This window comes from Lissotriton helveticus, chromosome 6 (genome assembly GCF_964261635.1).
Source record: "Lissotriton helveticus chromosome 6, aLisHel1.1, whole genome shotgun sequence".
Classification (NCBI taxonomy): Eukaryota; Metazoa; Chordata; class Amphibia; order Caudata; family Salamandridae; genus Lissotriton; species Lissotriton helveticus.
This window is the reverse complement of record NC_136067.1, coordinates 1,635,672,768-1,635,694,474: the sequence shown is the minus strand read 5'-3', so window position 1 is coordinate 1,635,694,474 and position 21,707 is coordinate 1,635,672,768.

Genomic DNA, 21,707 nt, shown 5'->3' with positions numbered 1-21,707 from the left:
TCTGTATGAATGGCAATCTTAAGATTATTAATTTCAAGTATATACATCAGGTGTATTACACCCTGGCACGATTTTATAGCTATGGATTGCGTGAGACGGCGAGTTGTGACAGGTGCGGACAGTGTGATGCAGACTTTCTGCATTTAGCGTGGAATTGCCGGACTGTAGCTGCATTCTGGGACGCTGTGGTGTGTTGTTTGCGTGAGATGGTCACTGCGGACCTTCCCTGTACGCCGCTGGTGTGTCTTCTCTGTTGTGTGCCACATGTTAGGGGGCAAATGGCATGTTTGTGCGACTGGCGCTGCTTATGGCTGCTAGGAGGGTGGCGATCACGTGGGGGAGAGGTCAACAACCTGTCCTAAGGGCTTGGCTTGCCGATTTGGTGTATTGTCGTGATCACCTTATCTTATCTTATCTTAGGGGAAACTTATATAGCGCTCTGTCACCATAGGTTTCCTGGCGCTGGGTGGTACTGAGAGATGTAGAGAAGGGGAGCTAGCCAGACTGTGTAAAGAGATTGGTTTTATGAAGTTTTCTAAATTCCAACAGAGACATGGAAGATTTGAGCGATAACGGCAACTGGTTCCAAAGTTTGGGAGCCAGATGAGCAAATCTGCAGCCACCATATTTTTTAAGTTTAATTGGAACTACAGTCAGAAGTTGACGATGGGAGGACCGTAGGTTGCGTGCCGGACGGTAAGGAGTCACTAGGGATCTTAGAAAGACGGGAGACGTACCAGTCACAGCTTTGTAAGTCAGGCAGCCGATCTTAAATGCGGCTCTCTGTTCGACCGGCAACCAGTGGAGTTTGCTGAGCAGTGGTTTTGCAGACTGCCACTTTGGGGTCTTATAGGCTAGTCGAGCCGCCTGGTTCTGCACAACTTGCAGCCTATGAAGCAGGTATAGGGAGTTGGAGAACTCCAGGCGGGAGAGCACAAGGGCGATCAGGACTTGTATCAGGGCTTCAGGTGAAAGGCGGTGGGAAACTTTCCTGATTCTCCGGAGCTGAAACATACAAGAAGATACGACTGCACCAACCTGAGGTTTGAGGGAGAGCTCTGAGTCTATGATAACCCCCAAGCTCTTTGCCGACTTAGCCGGGATGGGCGGGGGGCCCAACTCTGTGGGCCAAAACTGTGAGCCCCAGTGGATGGAGCTACTGCCCGGGAGAATTAGCTCTGTCTTCCCTGGGTTCAGCTTAAGCTGATTGAGGTTCATCCATTGCTGGATATGTAACATGACCGCCTGACAGTCGAGAGCTGCGTTAGAGGTGTTAAGAGGAAAGATGATTTGCAGGTCGTCTGCGTAATTGAAGACGGTAATGTCCCAGCTCTTCAAGGAAAGGATGAGCGGGCGAAGATAAAGATTAAAAAGCAGGGGGGACAGAGAGGAACCCTGAGGCACTCCACAGATGAATGGTTCCCTAGTAGCTGTGAAAGGACCCAGGTGAACAGCCTGGGTTCTGCCAGTCAAGAAGGATTTAATCCAAGCCAGGGCCTCAAGGTCTATGCGGAAGAGCTGCCCCTACCGTCAAGGCCGAGGGACATCTGGGAGCCTCTGCGGGTGTATTTGCTTGCATATTCTGAGCAGGGCATTGGTTGAAGCCTGAGCATGGTGGGAGGCGCACTGTAGGGTTTTTGTGGCTGAGGGGTCCGATAATGGGAGCAACGCGGTTGATGTAAGAGCACTTGGACAGTTGACTCGCACTGTGGTTGTGCTTTATCAATGACACTGTATAGTGATTGAGGATGTATTTTTCCTTTATTATTTTTTTTTCATTATTTCTTTATTTCTGTCTGCATTGGGGTTTCCTTTCCATTTTCTTTGTTTTGATCTGCATTTGCTTTTTCCTTTAACTGTTTGCTATCACGCTAGTGAAATCCATTGCATTCAATGAGGATGTTTTCAAAATTGACAGAATGTGGGTGTAGATACCTTCGTGATAACTTTTGTATGTGCTTATGTTACAATGCGGATGTAGCTGTTTTTCTTTTTGTTGATGAAGATTGCAAAATACAAAAAAAAGTGGGAAAAAAAATGAAAAAAAAAGAATTGAGAGGTGGGCTGTTCAGATCCAGCAGTACTGATTTGAGGTGGTGTACCGTCCAGGGGAGAGCAACCCCACTGACTAGTTGTCACGGCACCCGATAACGAGTGGAGTTCAAGGACTGGTGGGGGATGACGGCGTTGAAGGTTTTGTGAAACAGCTGCTGGAAGAAGCCCGTCCCCAGGCTTTGCGACTGGAGGACATCAGGAAAGCGTCGCAAGAAGATGGATGTTTACAGGCCGTTGCCCGCACGTTGCGTGATCACCAGTGTAAGTGGTTTCTCCGCGGAAATAATCGAAGGTCTGCAGAAGATAAGGGGTACAAGGAAAGTGTGTGGAGATGCCGAGGGGAACTGAGCACGGCGGGGGATGGCATTATCCTGCGAGGATCGAGGATAGTGCTACTGGCTGCCCTCCGTGACCACACGATCGACTTGGCACACCAGGGACACCAAGGAATAGAGAAGACTAAAGCCCACCTGCGGACCAAGGTATGGTGCCCGGGGGTGGACAGGCTAGTGGAAGACAAAGTGAAGAGGTGCCAGGCATGCATCATAACGGGGGCTGGCCCCCTAGAAGCACCCTGCATTTCGCAGTGGGAGCGAGTAAGTTTGGACCTTGGGAGCTTCCCGGACTGCAGACAAATGGTGGTGTTGGTGGACAGCCATTCCAAATTCCCCGTAGTGGAGCTAGTGTCTTCGGCGGCTTTTGAACACCTGCAGCAGGCCCTGGAAAATACTTTTGCCTTGCTAGGATTGCCGGGAAAACTCCGAACGGACAAGGGACCGCCATTCCAGGGGCAGGAGTTTCATGAGTTCTTCGAGCAGTATCGTATCAAACATCGGAAAATAGCGCTGCAGTGGCCGCAAGCCAATGGCGATGTGAAACGTTTTATGAGGACACTGAACAAAGCCCAGGGATTGGAGTAGCTCAAAGCGTCAATCTGGAAAATTGCTTACACCAGTTTCTGAGAGCTTACCGGCATTGCAATGACCTTTTACTGAAACAAGCTGTACATGACGGTGATGGAGCGAGATTTGGAAATAAATGTATTTCAGCTCGCAAAGTTACACTTCCATAATAATAATAATACTAACAATGTGTGCAGTGAGATTTATTAACCAACTTAGATTAAAATCATAGATCATTACACGCGGGATACTAACATGTAAATGTACAGGAATTTATATAGCGCAAACCACCGAGCGGTTTCTAAGCGCTTGCTTAGGGAACCCGTCCTGGTATTCCCCTGTGAGATAACCCCAGCAGGGTATCCGCAAGGTGAAAGCCAGGCATCCCGCCGCGAGGGGCCGTTGTGGAGATTAAGCAAGCTATTGCCCAGAGTCGCAGAGTGTGAACCCGTGAATCGAGTAGGCACCAGAGCGAGAATTGTCGAGTCCATGGACATTTTAGGACTCAAGACCCCGCCGAGCCGGGAATTGAACCCTGGTCCCGGGCTGACCTCTGCTTCCAGGTCTGCCTCCTCTAACCAGTGAGCCACACTTCTCATGTGCTCATACATGTGCTTTATGTTGCATATGCATGTGTGTGGGAAATAAATAAACTAATTTTGTTTATCGTTTTCGTCAGTATTAAATGCGGCTGTTTTATAATTGCATATGCTTATTTCTGTGTGCTCATGTTTTGTTTTTTTGTCTTAAAAGTTGCACGAATCTGTTTGTTGCTTCATTTGCTTCTGCTAGGTAACATAGATTAATGGGTAATTATTAGCGAAGGTGGGTGGGAAACAGAACAAACTTTATTTCTCACATTAATCGATGTTTTTTGTGTTTGTTTATGCATTAGTTTTGAGAATGGGCCTAAAGAAGATGGCTGCCAGTACTGCAGCTTTCGAGACTTGACCAGAGCAGTTCTTTCACTTTTGCGTGGAACATTTTTGCTGAGCTGATAATTTCTATTCAAAAGAAATCCTGGTCGTATTAAATGAGTTCTTGGTGACATTGTCAAGGACAGGACGGATGTGGTTCTGCCAAGTTTAGGAAGCAAAAGTTTCCTCCGTCAAAAGTATCATTTTGAGGAAGCAAAGAGGATGGTGAGACTAAGAACAATAAGGGCAAAGATGAAGCCCCGGACTTGGTCATGAGCGTGTGACCGCATTGTGAACTGTCGTGGCTTGACCAATGAAATATCTGGATTTACAGAAAAAATATACGCTGCTGTTACTTTAGTTAGTTAGAAAGGTATAAAAACTGTCCCCTTGGGAGGGAGAGCGCGCTTGCTGCTCATCGTCTCCTGAGACTGAGACGTGCTGACGGACTTTTCTTGGAGCACGTAAGCATCAATAGGGCTAATGACTTTTACTTTATTCTTTTAGGTGAAGTGAGTTTTAGATAGGGACGTTAGGGTTTAGGTGATGAAAAACTGTTTATTCATTTTAAAAATATGCTAACTGATTTATGCTTATGACTGTCAATACTTTTGCTAAATCCTCTAAAAATGATAATGCTTGAATAAAAAGATTTTAAAAATTATGCACTTTCCTTGAATATTAGTTAATAAATAAGATTTTTAAAATGCAAGCTGGCCTTGTTATTTTATAAGTTTTAGGTTACCATTAGCAGATTCATTCGCCTAAGTGGCTTAATTAAATGCAAAGTTTTATATAACCATGGTGAGAACATTATACTGCAGTTGTATATAAATATGTATATAGTTTGTGAATAGGTTTTATTAATTAGGTCACATGATTCAGTTGCTCAAAATATGTCATGTTAGTTTATGGGCCTTGTGAATGATTTATGATTAATGGTGAGTATTGTGGAGTTGGGTAGCGTTGTTTATGGCATATTTTCTATAGGGGCGCTGGATCAATCTTCTGGTAGCAGAGTTACGGTTGCTATGGAAACCGACATGCTACATGGTAGTTACATAGGATCGATGTTTAACACATGTTGAGTTGTGTTTACTTGTTATATGTAGTCGAAAGGTTTTTTCCTGCAGTGTGAAAAATCCTAGTTGAGCCGGCATATGAGTGGTGTGACAAAGTGAAGTTACACAGTGCATTTGTTCTTTTTCAAAATAGTGATATTGTTATCACTAGTGTTGTGGTCGTACAGCACGAATTGAGGGATTCTAGGTGTGCTAGGTAGAATGTGTAGTGAGGATTGACTATGAAATCGTAGCTTTGAGTATATGGACTTAGAGCCTGTTTTAAAACTCACTGTGAAAAGAGTAGTAGAATTAATCCGAGCTTGTGTGAAGGGTAAAGTAGCGTCGTCTATTTTATTGACAATTGTGGATTTCTATGGCTGGTTAAAGTCCTGCCAGGATTTCATGTATGTATGGTTAGGGAAACTTTCCGTTTGAAAGTGCGCAAATGATTTTGTAATTTCGTTCGAGTCGAACTTTGAATTGCTACTTTATGTGCATTCAAAAAAAAAACGAGTACGTTATTACCTGTTAGAAGGGTAGAGTAAAGGTTTACTTTATTAACGAATGTATATTCTGTTTGTAAAAACTATCGTCTTATTTTAGCGAAACAGACAAATGGTTTGTTTATTCGTTGTTAATAATTGAAATCTATTGAAAAAGTGTTCTTAAAATGGCGCGGTGAAAAGTTTTTGTGGAGGGGTGAGCGCTGAGAGTGAGAGGCGAGGAGTTGCAGCGGCTGTGTATGTCACAGGGTCCGCGCTGTGATTGGCTAACATACGTCACAGCTAGCGCACTGATTGGCTCACGTGACTCTGACGAGCTGTTAGCTGATTGGCTTTCCCAGAAAGTAGTGATTCTATTGGTTGAGCAAGGTGGTGACGTAGCTTAACCTAATTGGCTTGTTGGTGTGTTTCGCGCACGGATTGGCTGGTTTCGCGGAACAACCAGGAAACATTTACGATCATTTCCAATTGAACAGATTTGATTAAAACATGAGTTATTATTATAAAAAAGAGGAGAAAAAGCTAACACTGCTTCAGAGATTTAAAATTTTTATTTCACCTGATAAGACAATTGAAACGCGAGGTGGAAAATTACTTCATAAGTATAAAACACCCGCAGCCTATATGAAAGGTGAATATGGTTATCATACTTGCCTTTGGTTTGATGTTTGGATGCATTACACTAAGGATGATGGTGTTTTGGCTAGGCCAGAAGATGGTTCTTTTAATATGAGGATTTTCAAAAATGTAAGACAAAAAATGACAGCTCTTGTGCCGAAGCCTAGACCAACACAATTTGAGGCTTTAGTTGAATGGGAGGATGAGATGTTTCAACTTCAGCGGGAAGCAAGTGGTATGATGAGACCTCCGAAATCATCAAATTTCAAATATGAAACCCATGAGGATAGAATGCGTCGGTGGAGACAGGCAGACATGTGTGATGGTCTCTATACAGTGAGGGAAATGATTACAGAAATACCAGGTCAAAAGAATACTCAAAAGAAAAATAATGCGGTTGTAGACAGTGAATCAGAAGACCTAGTTTTAGAAGAAATTTTTATAACCAATAAAAAACAGACTCCTTTAAAGCCAGCTTGTTCATGGTCTACCCCAATGGTTTCTACAAGAACCACACCAAGTGCACCTCCATTAAATGAGGAATCACCCAGATTGTAACCGAATAATTATGAATCTTTTGAAACTCCTGAAAGGTTAGAAACGAGAACAAATTCTAGCGTTTATGATGAAAGCAGAAATTTTCCTGAAACACCAGTGGGAAGAGAAGTTCCTAGAAATTCAATGGGAGCTGATAGAAATGAGGAAGTTGCAAATACTTCAGAATATTTACGATCAAAAGAAGAATTAATTCGGCAATTAACTAAAGGCATGGAAGCAGAGACAGTTCCAGTAAAGATTGGTCCTGTTCAGCCTGTTTTTGATCAAGGAGAAATTAGGCAACCAGGTTTAACAATTCCGTTAAATGCAGAAATTCAGAAAGTGGCTGAAAAATTTTACTCAGAATTAACTGAAATACATCGAGAAAAAACAATGATGCTTGATTTAACTTTTAATCCAGGTTCATTATGCAGAACACCAATGGGTGCAGAGTCAGATACTGAATCTCCAGAGAAGAGTGTTGAGAAAACAGATCCTATTTCAAAGCTTGATGTTGCAAAACTAAAAGCAGATTTAGAGGAGTTAATAATTGGCACAATTGGTCCTGACTGTTTGAAGCATTATCAAGATGATGACCTGCTGTTCATTTGCAAAAGCATACAATGGAAAACAAAGAATAAATATGATCAATTGGAAGAATTGGCTGCAGAATTAGAAATTGATTTGAGTAAACAGAAAAATTTGGGAAAACATTACAGACTAGATTTTACTGAAAAGGACATTGGGAATTTTACTGCAATGGGAAGAATTATGCATATAAAAGATTTGATTGTGTACATCAAAAAATTGGGTGACTTAAGTAAATGGAGAGTGAAGTGGACCAAAAAGAAGGAGGAAGAAAGGAGGGAAAAATTGGCTAGTCAGTACCCAATGAGAGAAATTGCAGGTGGTGGTTATGTGCACATTCCCTGGTCCAGACAGGACATTTTGTTGTTCACAAATGATTTCCCTCGGCTGAGAGAGAAGCCTGTAGAATGGTATCGACAGGAGGACAGATTCATTAAAGTGTTGAAAGTTCTGTGGGTTGATCTTGATGGATTCTTTGACATTGTTGTCCCATCAGATCTCTGGACAGAAGGCAAAATTGCTGTGAGTTGGCCCAAGGTAGAACCAGCTCGAGACAAAGAAACAGGTACTCCATCGTCAGAAGTCTGACAAAGTGATTTATTGGTTAAAAGAAAAGATTGCCCCAAAGGAAGTAGATTGGGTAAAAATAGACAGAACAAACCAGGAGCCACAAGAGTCAGTTCATTCATTCTATGAAAGATTACTGTTGATTTTCAAACAGTACAGTGGCTATGAGATTTTGATTATTTGCTTTTTAAACTTCACTTACTTGCTGGGCACTTATACCTGTAGCCACAAACCTAAACAGACATCCCCGCACAGCTGAATTAGCGCTGGTACGGGTGAGTGTTTGTATTCCTGCTGCCATTTCCTGGTCCCGCCGGACACGCCCACTTGGGCTGGCCACGCCCCCTTTCAATCAGCATCCCCACTTCCATAAAATAAGTTCACCCACTGGAAGCGCAGCGGACGAGCGCAGCGGGCGCGACGATGGCGTGCCGATGGCGCGCCTAAGGCAAGCCCGTCTGCGCCCATCCGCGCCAGACCGAGCCAGGAGCCTGGCCCGGGGGCTCAGTCGAGGATTTCCTACTTCAGAGACTCCCTATGCCATCTCAAGTTGCCCGTTCTACCGCTATGTTCCCAATCACTGAGAGGAGATTCCTGCTTCACGCACTGTCCCCACTGTCCTTTTAAACTCACCCCGTCTATAAACGAGGACCACACTAAGACGATCATCAATATGGGTCTGATCAACTGCAGGTCTCTGCCCAAACACGCTCATGAAATACATCTACTCATCGAAGAACATCACCTAGAGATCCTGTTTCTTACCGAAACATGGCTAGCGCCTGACTCAGACGCTGATATAGTACAGGCACTACCCCACGGGTTCCTGATACAACACCTGAACCGTCCTAAGGGCAGGGGAGGAGGAATTGCTGTTATCTTTAAAGAGTCTTTCTCATGTAGATTCCTCGACAGCCCCCTGACGGACTGTGAAAATACGCATTTCACCATCCAAATGTCCCCTAGTATTTCCCTCTCAGGAGTTCTCATCTACCGTCCACCAGGAGCCATGGGGCAATTCCATAACTCTCTTCTGGAATGCTCCCTGGCCATGGCCAGTATACGACCCAATCTCCTAGTCCTAGGGGACCTTAATTTCCACTTTGACAATAGTAAAGATGAAATAGCCACAGAACTGATCTCAGACCTGGCAGCCCACCAACTTTATTTACAAAACGATCTTCCCACACATAATCGTGGACACTTGCTTGATCCCATCTTTTGCAACTTTCCTGATCTTGTGGTGGGAACACCGATTCCTGTGCCGTGGTCCGACCATCTGCTCATCCCGTTCAGGTGGCGAATCCAGGCCTCTCCTCCCTCCACCCAAGCACCTGGTAGACCCTCCCGCCCTTGGGCGACACTCGACATCAACAAATGGAAACAAGCACTTGAAGACACCAGGCCACTTCCCGAAATGAACCCTCACCTTGCAGACGTGGTTTTCACGTCCTGGATTGCAAATTCCTTAGATACAGTTCTTCCCAAAAAACCATACCGGAAACCGAGGGAAAAAGCCACCTCCCCGTGGTTTACCCACGAGATCCGCCTCTTAAAGAAAACTTGTAAGAGAGCGGAAAGAGTATGGAGGAAAGATTTCGTTCTCAACAGTAAAAATGACTATAAACGGGCTATTCTCAGCTACAAAAAGGCCCTAAAAAATGCCCAAATATCCTTTTTTACTGAAAAAATTAGCGAGGCCTCTTGTTCGTCCAGAGAAACTTTTCAAATCGTGAAAAAACGTGTCAAAATTCCGGATCCAACTGTCACGCATAACCTCTCGGGCAACCATTGTAATGAGTTAGCCACGTTCTTTGACCTGAAAATACAAAATATTCTTCAACATCTCCCCCCTCTTCTTCCGGTGGATCCCCCACCTCCTCACTCACCGCTGTGCCAGAACCTGGACACAGAACTATTCGAGTTCGCTCCCATCAGTGAGACAACCTTAGGGCCCATCCTTCAATCTCTTAAAAGTGGGTCCCCGCACGATCCAGCGCCAGTCAGACATCTGAAACAGGTTGCGTCTACCATTCTAGCACCAATGGTGAACCTGATAAACACCTCCATAGAAAGTGGAACGGTTCCCACAAGTTGGAAGAAGGCTTGGTCAAAGCCTTAATCAAAAAACCCAACCTTGACCCTGGCAATCTGACCAATTTCAGGCCGATCTCTCTTCTCCCTGGCATTAGCAAGTTGGCCGAAAAATTCATCAATGGTCAGCTCTCAAACTATTTGGAAGCCAATGCTCTGTTAAAATCATCTCAGACAGGCTTCCGCCCGGGCCAGGGCACCGAAACAGCGATGGTGGCGGTGGTCGAAGAGGCTAGGAAGATCATTGATGCAGGAGGATCAGTGGCAGTGATCCTCCTGGATCTTAGCGCGGCATTCGACACCGTCAACCACATCATCCTGGCACAACGGCTGGAAAACCTTGGTATTTCAGGGCCGGCCCTCTCTTGGCTCAAATCCTATCTCCATAACCGCTCCTTCCAGGTAGCAGAAGGCGACTTTATCTCTAGGGAGACCACTGTACGCTGCGGAGTGCCTCAGGGCTCGTCATTGAGCCCGACGCTCTTCAACGTGTCTATGTCGCCCCTGGAAAAAATTGTCATCCCGTATGGTATCAAACTCCTTACCTACGCGGATGACACTCCGCTAGTTGTCTCCCTCAGTCGGCAAGACAATCCTGCTATCGACCTACATTCATGCCTGAGAGACATAGTGAGTTGGATGAACTCCTCCCATCTAAAACTCAATGGGGAAAAAACGGAGATAATGGTGATGGGCAATCAGTCCCATTTCCGTCCGGAGTCTCTTTGGCTCCCGTGTATGGGCCCTCCTCCAACCCCCAAAACAGACATCAAAAGCTTGGGGATTTGGTTAGACCATAACCTCACCCTAAACACCCAGGCAAGGAAAACGGTGGGAACCTGCTTCGGCCTACTACGCACTACTCGTAAGATTCTCCCCCTGCTTCCTTTCCAGTCAAGAAAGCTTCTTCTACAAGCCCTCATCCTTTCCAGACTGGATTATGGAAATGCCCTATACCTCGGTGCACCAAAGAAAGTCACAGGTTGTGCAGAATGCTGCCGCTCGGATTCTCACGGGCACCAAAAATCGCTGCTCAGCTAGACCTGCGATTAGAGCACTTCACTGGCTGCCCGTGGAGCAAAGGGTGCAGTTCAAGACCCTGTGCCTAACCCACAAAATTCTTCATGGAAAAGCCCCGCCTATCCTTAAGGACCTTGTCGTCCCTCATACCACGACTAGAACTCTCCGATCCTCTATTACTCACCTTGCCCAAATTCCCAGGATTAAGAAAGCACGTTCGGGAGGCCGGCGGTTTTCCCTTCATGCGTCCAAGATGTGGAATGCCCTTCCATTGGACCTCCGTGACCAACCTAACCTTCTGCCCTTTCGTAAGTCTTTAAAGACTTGGCTGTTCCCTTAACCATCTTTTGCTCCCGCCTGATCCTTCAGATCTTCTGTCAGCGCTGGGACGCTCAAGGGCAGCCATGCGCTTTAGAAATCTCTAAATAAATAAATAAAAATAAAGAGAAACTAAGTGAAAAGGACATGAGCCACTTCATTTACAGATTTGTTTATGGTCTGAGACCTGAAATTGGTGAAATGATCAGGAATGGAATTGTTGGATGGCAAGCACTCTCAGTTGATGACATACTGAGGAAGGCAAAATACTGCAGTGATGAGATAGATGCCAAACAGAAGAAATTAAAAGAGAAAGCAATGTGGGCACAGGTGAAAGTAGCTGAACAACAGATTGCGAATATAGAGAATAAAAATGTGAATTACAACCAGAATCAGGGTCAAGGAAAATTTAAGGGTAATTACAACAAACCAAAATTTTATATTGATATTGAGTAGCTGAAGCAAAAATTGCCTTGTTTTAATTGCGGGGAAATTGGACACTGGAAGCGAGAGTGTAAAAATCCGCCCAGAAATTTCAAAAATGCATCATTAAATCCACAGATGCAGAATGATGTAAATCTGCAGCAACAGCTACAACAGCAGTTAAACGAGCTGAATCTTCAGCAACAGCTACAGCGACAGTTAGCTAATCAGCAGATGCAAATTCCACAGCCTCCTCTCCCAAACAGTAGAGGTGCTCAGAGATATAATTCGGAAACAGGATTCAGCGGAGGTGATCAGGTAATAAGAACACAAAGAGTAAATGTGCCAAATTTGTCTGGACAAATTTTGATGACAGAAAATCAAGGAAGTGATTCTGAGGATTATTTATGACGGTGCCCGTGAGAGGGGGAAGAGTGTGTGATTGGAGCCACTCTTGAGGTTGACCAGTCTGGTCCATTTATTAATGGCAAAGTGAATGATGTAGATATCACTTTTCTTGTGGACACTGGTGCTACCCGTTCTACTCTTAGATCAGTGGAAATAGAAAACCTCCCTCTCTCTGGGGATTCCATCCAAGTAGTTGGTGTAACAAATCAGCAGATTAAAACAAGCCTAACAGAGCCTGTAAAGATTGAAATTGGCAAATTCAAAGATAAACACAGATTTGTAGTTTGTGACAGCAGTCCTGTGAACCTGTTAGGAAGAGACATCCTCTGTAAAATGAACTGCAAAATATATTGCTCACCAGAAGGTATTGAGTTGCAGACATTTGAAGAGGATGGACTTTATAAATTAACAATGTTAATGGTTGAAGCAGAGAAAACAAATTATTTCCTGTATTTGATAAAGAAAATTTGCCTGAAGAATTAAAAAAGACAGTCAAAACTGAAGTTTGGGATTTATCTGGAAGTGAAATGGGTCTGATGAAACATGTTGATCCAGTCAAGATTACAGTGAAGCAGGGAATAGATTTTCCAAAAATTCCTCAGTACAAGATGAAGGCAGAAACAATTGAAGGTGTCATTCCTGTGATTGAGAAATTCATAAAGCAAGGTGTTTTAAAAGAAATCGAGAGCAGTCCTTGTAATTCACCGATCATGGGGATTAAAAAGCCAAATGGAACGTACAGAATAGTTCAAGACCTGAGAAAAGTTAACCAGATAGTAGTTTCATGTTGCCCAGTTGTTCCAAACCCAGCAGTGATTCTTTACCAAACCCCGCATGATGCAGAATGGTAAACTGTTATTGACCTTTGCAATGCGTTCTTTACAGTTCCATTGCATCCAGAAAGCCAGGAAATCTTTGCGTTCAGGTTCCAAGGTCGCACATTAGCATGGTGTCGTATTCCTCAAGGGTATACAGAGAGTCCTTCTATCTTTAATGAATTGTTAAAGAAATCATTGGAGAATTTAAATTTATCTGGAAGATCAACATTAGTCCAGTACATTGATGATTTGCTCGTTGCAGCAAAAACACGAGATAACTGTGTCACAGATACAATTACTCTTTTGAATCACTTGGCAGATGAGGGACATAAAGTGTCACCTGCAAAATTACAGTTTTGCAAACAAGAAGTAAAATATCTTGGTCACAGAATTGCAAAAGGAATCAGACAAGTGACAATTGAGAGAATCAAAATGATTCAGGGAATGCAACCTCCAAAAACGCAGAGACAGGTCAGAATTTTTTTAGGAATGGTTGGCTATTGTCGTCAATGGATTAGTGGATTTTCGGTAATTGCGAAGCCACTACAGAGACTAACAAAGTCAGATATAAAAGACCCAATTGTCCTTACAGAAACTGAGATGGAAGCTTTTGAAAGGTTAAAAAGGAGTTTGTGTGAAGCTCCAGCATTGGGCATACCAGATTATGAAAAATAATTTGAGCTGTACTGCAGTGAAAGAGAAGGGTGTGCATTGTCTGTGTTAATACAGAGACATGGAAGACTGAGAAAACCAATTGCATACTTTTCAGCAGTACTTGATCCAGTTGCGAAAGCATTACCAGGCTGCTTAAAAGCAGTAGCTGCAACTAGTGTGAGTCTTGAGCAAAGTGAAGGAATTATAATGGGATTTCCTGTAAAAGTCTATGTTCCCCATTCAGTTGAAATTCTTCTCACTAGAAGCAAAACGCAGCACCTGACAAGTAACAGACTTACCAAGTACGAGAAAGTTATTCTGGGATCAGATAACGTCTCAATAGCAAGATGTGTGAACTTAAATCCTTCCACATTATTGCCTGATGGTGCTGTAACTGGAATCAGAAATGAAAATGATGTTGATCATGAATGCTTGGATGTGTTGGAATATTGCACCAAGCCAAGGCAGGACATTAAAGATGTTCCTCTGCCTGAGCCAGACTATGTTTACTTTGTGGATGGTTCTTGTTTGAGAACAGAAGAAGGCTTTTTGAGAGCAGCATATTCTGTCTGTACAGTTGCTGATTTTGTGGAAGCATCATGTCTTGAAAGAATTCATTCAGCTCAAGTAGCAGAATTGATTGCTTTGATTCGTGCATGTGAAAGAGCAATAAATTTGAAGATTACCATAATAACTGACAGCCAGTATGGGTACGGGGTTGTGCATGATTATGGACAGCTCTGGTCTCAAAGAGGCTATTTAACATCTGCAGGTTCACCTATCAGAAATGCAAAATTAATTAAGAGGTTAATTGATGGCATTCAGTTACCCCAAAAAAATTGCTGTCGTGAAATGTGCATCACACAAAAAGGGAGATGATTTCATTACCAAAGGAAATGCCTATGCAGATGAGATAGCAAAGTACTGTGCAAGAAACAATTTTGCAATTAATCGGGAAAAGAATGATGAACATGCTTTGAGCTCACTAATGCTAACATCAGTAGTTGAAACATGGCAGGAAGTCAAAGATTTACAGGACGAAGCTGATCATGAAGAGAAAAACACATGGTTGAGAGCCGAATGTAGACAGCGAGATGAGGATGGAATTTGGACATACAAAGATGGCAGAGTAGTTTTACCAAACTGCATGATTGCTGATATGGCCAGGATGTATCATGGTTTAGGACACATTGGAAGAGATTCTATGATTAGGCTTTTTAAAGAGACTTGGTTCAATACAAAGTTCAGAACGATTGCAGAATCTCTTTGTCAGAGGTGTTTAACTTGCCAGCAAATGAACCCAATCAGGAAAACAGTTGTGGGAATGGGAACCATAGGACGGGAGGGTGGTCCATTCACCAGATTACAGATGGATTTCATTGAAATGCCGCAACATAACAAATTGCGTTATGTTCTGGTGTTTGTCTGTTTGTTTTCAAGATGGGTTGAAGCGTTTCCCACACGTCACAATGATGCAATTACTGTTGCAAAATTACTTTTGAGAGAGATTGTACCTAGGTACGGTTTTCCGGTGACTGTGGAGACTGATCGTGGAAGGCATTTTGAAAACAGACTGTTACAATTAATTTGTGAGGCTTTACACATAGAGCAGAAGTTACATTGTGCATACAGACCAGAGGCATCTGGAGTTGTTGAGCAAATAAACGGAACAATTAAGAACAGGATTGCAAAAATGTGTCTAGCTACAGGAATAAAGTGGACAGATGCTCTTCCACTTGTTTTGATGACTCTAAGAAGTACACCTGATAAAAATACAGGTTTAAGCCCACATGACATTCTTATGGGCAGGGTCATGAGACAGGCTTTCATACCAGTGGGAAAGTTGATGGCTATTAATGATAGCGTCATTTTGGAGTATTGCAGGAATCTGTCTGACGTTGTGACTTCTATATCTAATCAGGTGGGAACTGAAGTACAGACAAGAGAAAAGGAGCAAGCACACGACCTGTTACCAGGTGATTGGGTGAGAACAAAGATTCATTGAAGAAGAAATTGTCTGGTACCCAGGTGGCAGAAACCAAGACAAGTTATTCTTGTCACAACAAATGCAGTGAAGTGTAAAGGCCTGAAGAGGTGGATTCATGCAAGTCACACAATTTGTGTGCCTACACCTGAAAATTCTGATGAAGAAAGTGATACCACAGCTGATTCAGATTCAGAAGAAGAACCTGAAAGAAATCCAGATCCTGAAGATCGACAGGCAGGTCGACATCTAGAAAATTCAACTGTGAATGAAAATTTGAGTGAAAAAGATTTGGATATCATAGTTGTAGACTCTGAAAATGATGGAGATCTGCTAGAAAAAGAAGCAGAAGAGGAGTCTAATCAGATTGTGATTCAAGACCAGGAGAGTATTGAAAAGCAGAAAAGAAGCTCTGAAAGCAGGAACAAGAAATCTGAAACTGGGAAGTTGAAGGTAATTGAAGAAGAAGAAGATGAATTGCCAAGTACCAGTTACAAGGATAGAGTTCCTAACAGAGTGAAATGGCCGAGTAAAGAAGCACCTAAGTCAAGAATCCGAATCACTGACAGTGAAACTGAAGACAGTGATGAAGAATCACAGATAAGAAATTTCAGAAAAAGGACTTGGAGAACAGAATGTAATGTAACTGAGCCAAAGAAGAAATTGCCAAGAAAAGGTGATAACTGGCCAAGTGAAAACGAAGGTCTGAAATTCAAATTAATAAAGAAATCAAAAGAACAGGTCAACAAAATTTCTAGTTAAAAAGATCCTGAAAAGAAAAGTGAAGCAGGAAAGAAAATAGAAGTTATTAGTAGAAAAACAAAAAGAGTTCTTAAGCCAAATCAAAAATATAAGTCTCCTGAGTGGACGTATATAATAATCCCACCTGTAGTTGAGGTAAACAGTAGCAGTTAGGAAGAGATTGAAGACAATAGTGACAATGATTGAGGCATTTTTCTGTTAAAAGTTAGGGTTTTGTTTTTGGCGTAAGGCTGAAGAAATTGTGTTAGGCGACACAAGGTCGAAGAAATTGTGTTAGCTGGAAAACAAATTGTGACGCAAGGTCGAAGAAAAGCTGTTAGAGGGTTTTTAAAAAAGAAATTAATAAAAAATAAAATTGAAAAAGGGGGGTTTTAGAATTTATTTAGACATTTTTCAAATTTTGTTTTCTTTTTCCTTTTTACAAGCTTAGTGAAAATGCCTTATGTTTTTGTAAATAACAGCTCAAGATGCTCCATCCTTAAAAGATGCTGTAAGATGTCTCTGATTTGTGTGTTCTTAATAATTCTGCTCTGGTTAGTTTTAGCAGTCATATTTCCTTTCGGGATCGATAAGGAAATGTACAAGGTCAATATGACAAGCAAAGCTTCGGTTAAACAAGACAAACATAGTGCATCAGGCAAAACTAACAAAGTTATTGATCATAGACCAGAATCTCATCAAGATAGGTCTGTTAGTGATTTTTCTAGCAATACTTTTTCTAGACTCCTGGCTGAGTACGTAAAGGTCATGGAGGTCAAGGACTGTTATATTTGCGTGAAATTGCCTGCTTCTGTTTCAGAGGGAGTGACGTACAATATGCTTCCTCTTACTTACGGAATAACCTGTAGTGTAATAGCTAGCTTATTTTATCAGACTGGCCGATTAGAGTATTATTACTCTAATTATGATGACATTTTTGCAAACCTAAAAATTGAGAAAAGCTTAAATAAACACAAGCAAGCTAAACAGATGAGGGAATTCTTTATTGTCACTCACGAACTCACCTATGAGTATGCTTTCAGAAATAATTTGACATGCAAGTTGAGAACTGAGGAAAAGACTTTCCTGAATCTTGTTGAGGAAAGAAGGGCAATCTATAAAAGAAATGAGATGGTCAAGCAGACAAAATCCAATTTTTGGCAGAAGGAAGATGAGAAATTTAATGGCAAATCTTTTGATAATGTTGCAATTCACATAGACAAACCAATTAGTGGCAAGTTTTGCATCAGGAGAGATAATACGTTGTTTGACAACTATTTTGTTGGAGCTAGCAATTGTGAAGACACTTACCAAATCATGGGGGGTTGGGGATTCAAGGGTGGCAAAGACCCAATTTTTCCTGGAATCTATTTTGTTTGCGGAGACAAAGCCTACTATAACCTCCCAGATCATTGGTATGGGACGTGTTTTGTTGGTCTTGTTTTTCCGAAATTATTTCATGTTGACAGAAATGCAGAAGGCTCATTTGAAATTAGCAATCATGTAAACAGGTTAAAAAAAGAAAGTTTCTCAGAAATTATGGGAGACATTTTTGAGGCAGTAATACCTTTAGTGGGTATAACCCTGAATGCAGGAAGAATCAGAAAATTGTCTACAATTGTTGACAGATTGCCAACTGACACAGCTAGTGGTTTTCAATTAGTGGTTATTGCAATACGATCCATGGTAATGCAACACCGTCTTGCCCTGGACATTCTCCTAGCTAAAGAGGGAGGAGTTTGTGGCATTTTACATGTCCAACACTGTTGCAATTACATTCCAGTTGAGAGTAGGAACATTGAGATGTACATTAAAAACATTACTGAGCTCCATTCAGAAATTGTTCCTTTAGAAGAGGATGATTTTTCAGAACGTTTGTCCAAAAGATTTCAAGCAATCAAAACCTGGTTTCAAGAAATTGATGGTTCAATTCTTGGAAAGATTCTGACACCTTTATTTGTAATAATTTTTGTGATACTTTTGTTGAAGATTAGTTGCATGTTACACAAGAGAAAGAAATACTTGAGGGAAAAGAAGAGAATTTACAAGATCAGGAAGGAACAGGAAAGGGAGATTGAACTAGAAGAGTTTCGTAAAACTCAATATGAAAGTTGCAGACAGACAGCTGAGACAAGTCTTTAGAAATACTAACACAGTGAAACCGAATCATGTTCATCTAAAAGATAAAATGTGCTAAATTTTTGGGTGTGGTTTGGTGTTTTTGAAATCACCAGAGGAGGGAGTTGATGGAGCGAGATTTGGAAATAAATTTATTTCAGCTCGCAAAGTTACACTTCCATAATAATAATAATACTAACAATGTGTGCAGTGAGATTTATTAACCAACTTAGATTAAAATCACAGATCATTACACGCGGGATACTAACATATGTGCTCATACATGTGCTTTATGTTGCATATGCATGTGTGTGTGAAATAAATAAACTAATTTTGTTTATCGTTTTCGTCAGTATTAAATGCGGCTGTTTTATAATTGCATATGCTTATTTCTGTGTGCTCATGTTTTGTTTTTCTGTCTTAAAAGTTGCACAAATCTGTTTGTTGCTTCATTTGCTTCTGCTAGGTAACATAGATTAATGGGTAATTATTAGCAAAGGTGGGTGGGAAACAGAACAAACTTTATTTCTCACATTAATCGATGTTTTGTGTTTGTTTATGCATTAGTTTTGAGAATGGGCCTAAAGAAGATGGCTGCCAGTACTGCAGCTTTCGAGACTTGACCGTAGCAGTTCTTTCACTTTTGCGTGGAACATTTTTGCTGAGCTGATAATTTCTATTCAAAAGAAATCCTGGTCGTATTAAATGAGTTCTTGGTGACATTGTCAAGGACAGGACGGATGTGGTTCTGCCAAGTTTAGGAAGCAAAAGTTTCCTCCGTCAAAAGTATCATTTTGAGGAAGCAAAGAGGATGGTGAAACTAAGAACAATAAGGGCAAAGATGAAGCCCCGGACTTGGTCATGAGCGTGTGACCTCATTGTAGACTGTCGTGGCTTGACCAATGAAATATCTGGATTTACAGAAAAAATATACGCTGCTGTTACTTTAGTTAGTTAGAAAGGTATAAAAACGGTCCCCTTGGGAGGGAGAGCGCGCTTGCTGCTCATCTTCTCCTGAGACTGAGACGTGCTGACGGACTTTTCTTGGAGCACGTAAGCATCAATAGGGCTAATGACTTTTACTTTATTCTTTTAGGTGAAGTGAGTTTTAGATAGGGACGTTAGGGTTTAGGTGATGAAAAACTGTTTATTCATTTTAAAAATATGCTAACTGATTTATGCTTATGACTGTCAATACTTTTGCTAAATCCTCTAAAAATGATAATGCTTGAATAAAAAGATTCTAAAAATTATGCACTTTCCTTGAATATTAGTTAATAAATAAGATTTTTAAAATGCAAGCTGGCCTTGTTATTTTATAAGTTTTAGGTTACCATTAGCAGATTCATTCGCCTAAGTGGCTTAATTAAATGCAAAGTTTTATATAACCATGGTGAGAACATTATACTGCAGTTGTATATAAATATGTATATAGTTTATGAATAGGTTTTATTAATTAGGTCACATGATTCAGTTGCTCAAAATATGTCATGTTAGTTTATGGGCCTTGTGAATGATTTATGATTAATGGTGAGTATTGTGGAGTTGGGTAGCATATTTTCTATAGGGGCGCTGGATCAACGGCATACCAAGCAGTGATGCCTGGACCACTGCCGTTCTGGATGTGGATCAGTCTCAAGCCCGCCGACAAAAGAACAACGATCAGGCCAGCCAGCAAAGAGGGGCGAGGCCGGTTGCCATCCAGGTGGGAGACTATGTGGTGGGTATAGACCGACACAAAGCGGGTCTAACCCCAGCAGTACCAGTAACCCACGAGTGCTGAGAATGGAGAAGACCGAGGCCGACACCATTGCTATGAATTTGGCAACAACCCTACTCCAAGCACTCGGCTGAGGGACTTTGTGCGTTAACGTCTCCCGGCGGAAGCATGCCCTGGTAAGTACCCTACAGCAGGTACAAGAGCTGTGTTTGGGGACATGTGGAAGACTGGAAATATGTTGTTTGTGTGGACACTAATTTTACTATTATTTTTGGTTCAAATCCCGAGGTTGGATGGGATGTGGTGAGCCACACGGCCACTGCAATACATTGTTTGCACGCAACTCCCTGGGCCGGGCGCGGACCGGGGAGTATTTAATAAAGGGTGACTGACGTCGGGGCACGTGACCGACAGCACGAACAAAGTACATGAGCGGTTGTGACTCTATTGCTGTTCCGCTGGTGTACTAGTTTACCCTGGGTTGTATGCCCGAAGTGTTACCCACCTCTTACCCTACTGAGTCCTGAGTACCCCTCAGTGAACTGGGGTATCACAAGTGGCACTAGCTCGGGAGCCCTTGGGCTCCTTTCATGTTGTGGCATGCACAGGAGCACGTAGCCACAAGACTTGCTCTGTTGTGTCAGCGCAGGAGCACTTGGGTTACTTTCGCCTAGCAGCATGCGCAGGAGCACGTAGCTACAAAGGCTCACCCTATTGTGTCAGCGCAGGAGCACTTGTGTTACTCTCACGTTGTGGCATGCGCAGGAGCGCGTATCCACAAGACACTCTTTGTTGTGTCAGCCCAGGAGCGCTCGAGTTACTTTCATGTTGCGGCACGTGCATTAGCGCATAAGCCACAAGACTTGCTTTGTTGTGTCAGCGCAGGAGCGCTTGGGTTACTTTCAGTTGCAGCACTCGCAGGTTGGCAAAGGAAGAGGGAAATCAACAGGAAAAGGAGAGAAGAGCAGTGCATAATTTGAGTCGGTGGTTTCCGGTGCTAAGCTCCAGCACTTAATGGGTTTCCGGTGCTCGACACAGATACTTAATTGTCAACACTGCACTTCTAACAGTCTGCCACATGGTGGCGCTGCTCATCTAATTTAGAGATGAGCTGAAAGAAAATGTAAATGTAAATTGATACTTGTATAGCGCACTACTCACCCGCAAGGGTCTCAAGGCGCTTGTACGAATACTGCTGTGGAACCCATCCTGGCTTTCCCTGTGAGGTGTCCACTCCTGGGCACCCCCAAGGTGGAGGCCAGGCATCCTTAGCGTTGTGGGGGCCGTTGTGGAGATTAAGCAAGCTATTGCCCAGAGTTGCAGAGTGAGACTCCATGATTGGAATAGGCACCGAGGCGAGAATGATCAGGTCTGTGGAATTTTGAGCCCAAGACCCTCCGAGACGGGGAATTGATCCCTGGTCCCGGACTAGACCTCTGCATCAGGGTCTGCCGCTCTAACCATTGAGCCACACTTCTCCACGGTTATTTATGAATACAATATACATTAAAAATTAAAAATTACTCATACCTGTCTCCCCAGCCATTCCTTTAGATTTGAGGACCTGGAATAATCGTAACTGTGGCACTTGCATGAGAGAGAGATGGTTAGTAGTTGTTTTGGTACCATCTGGCAGCGATGACAGGGGCAATGGGTAG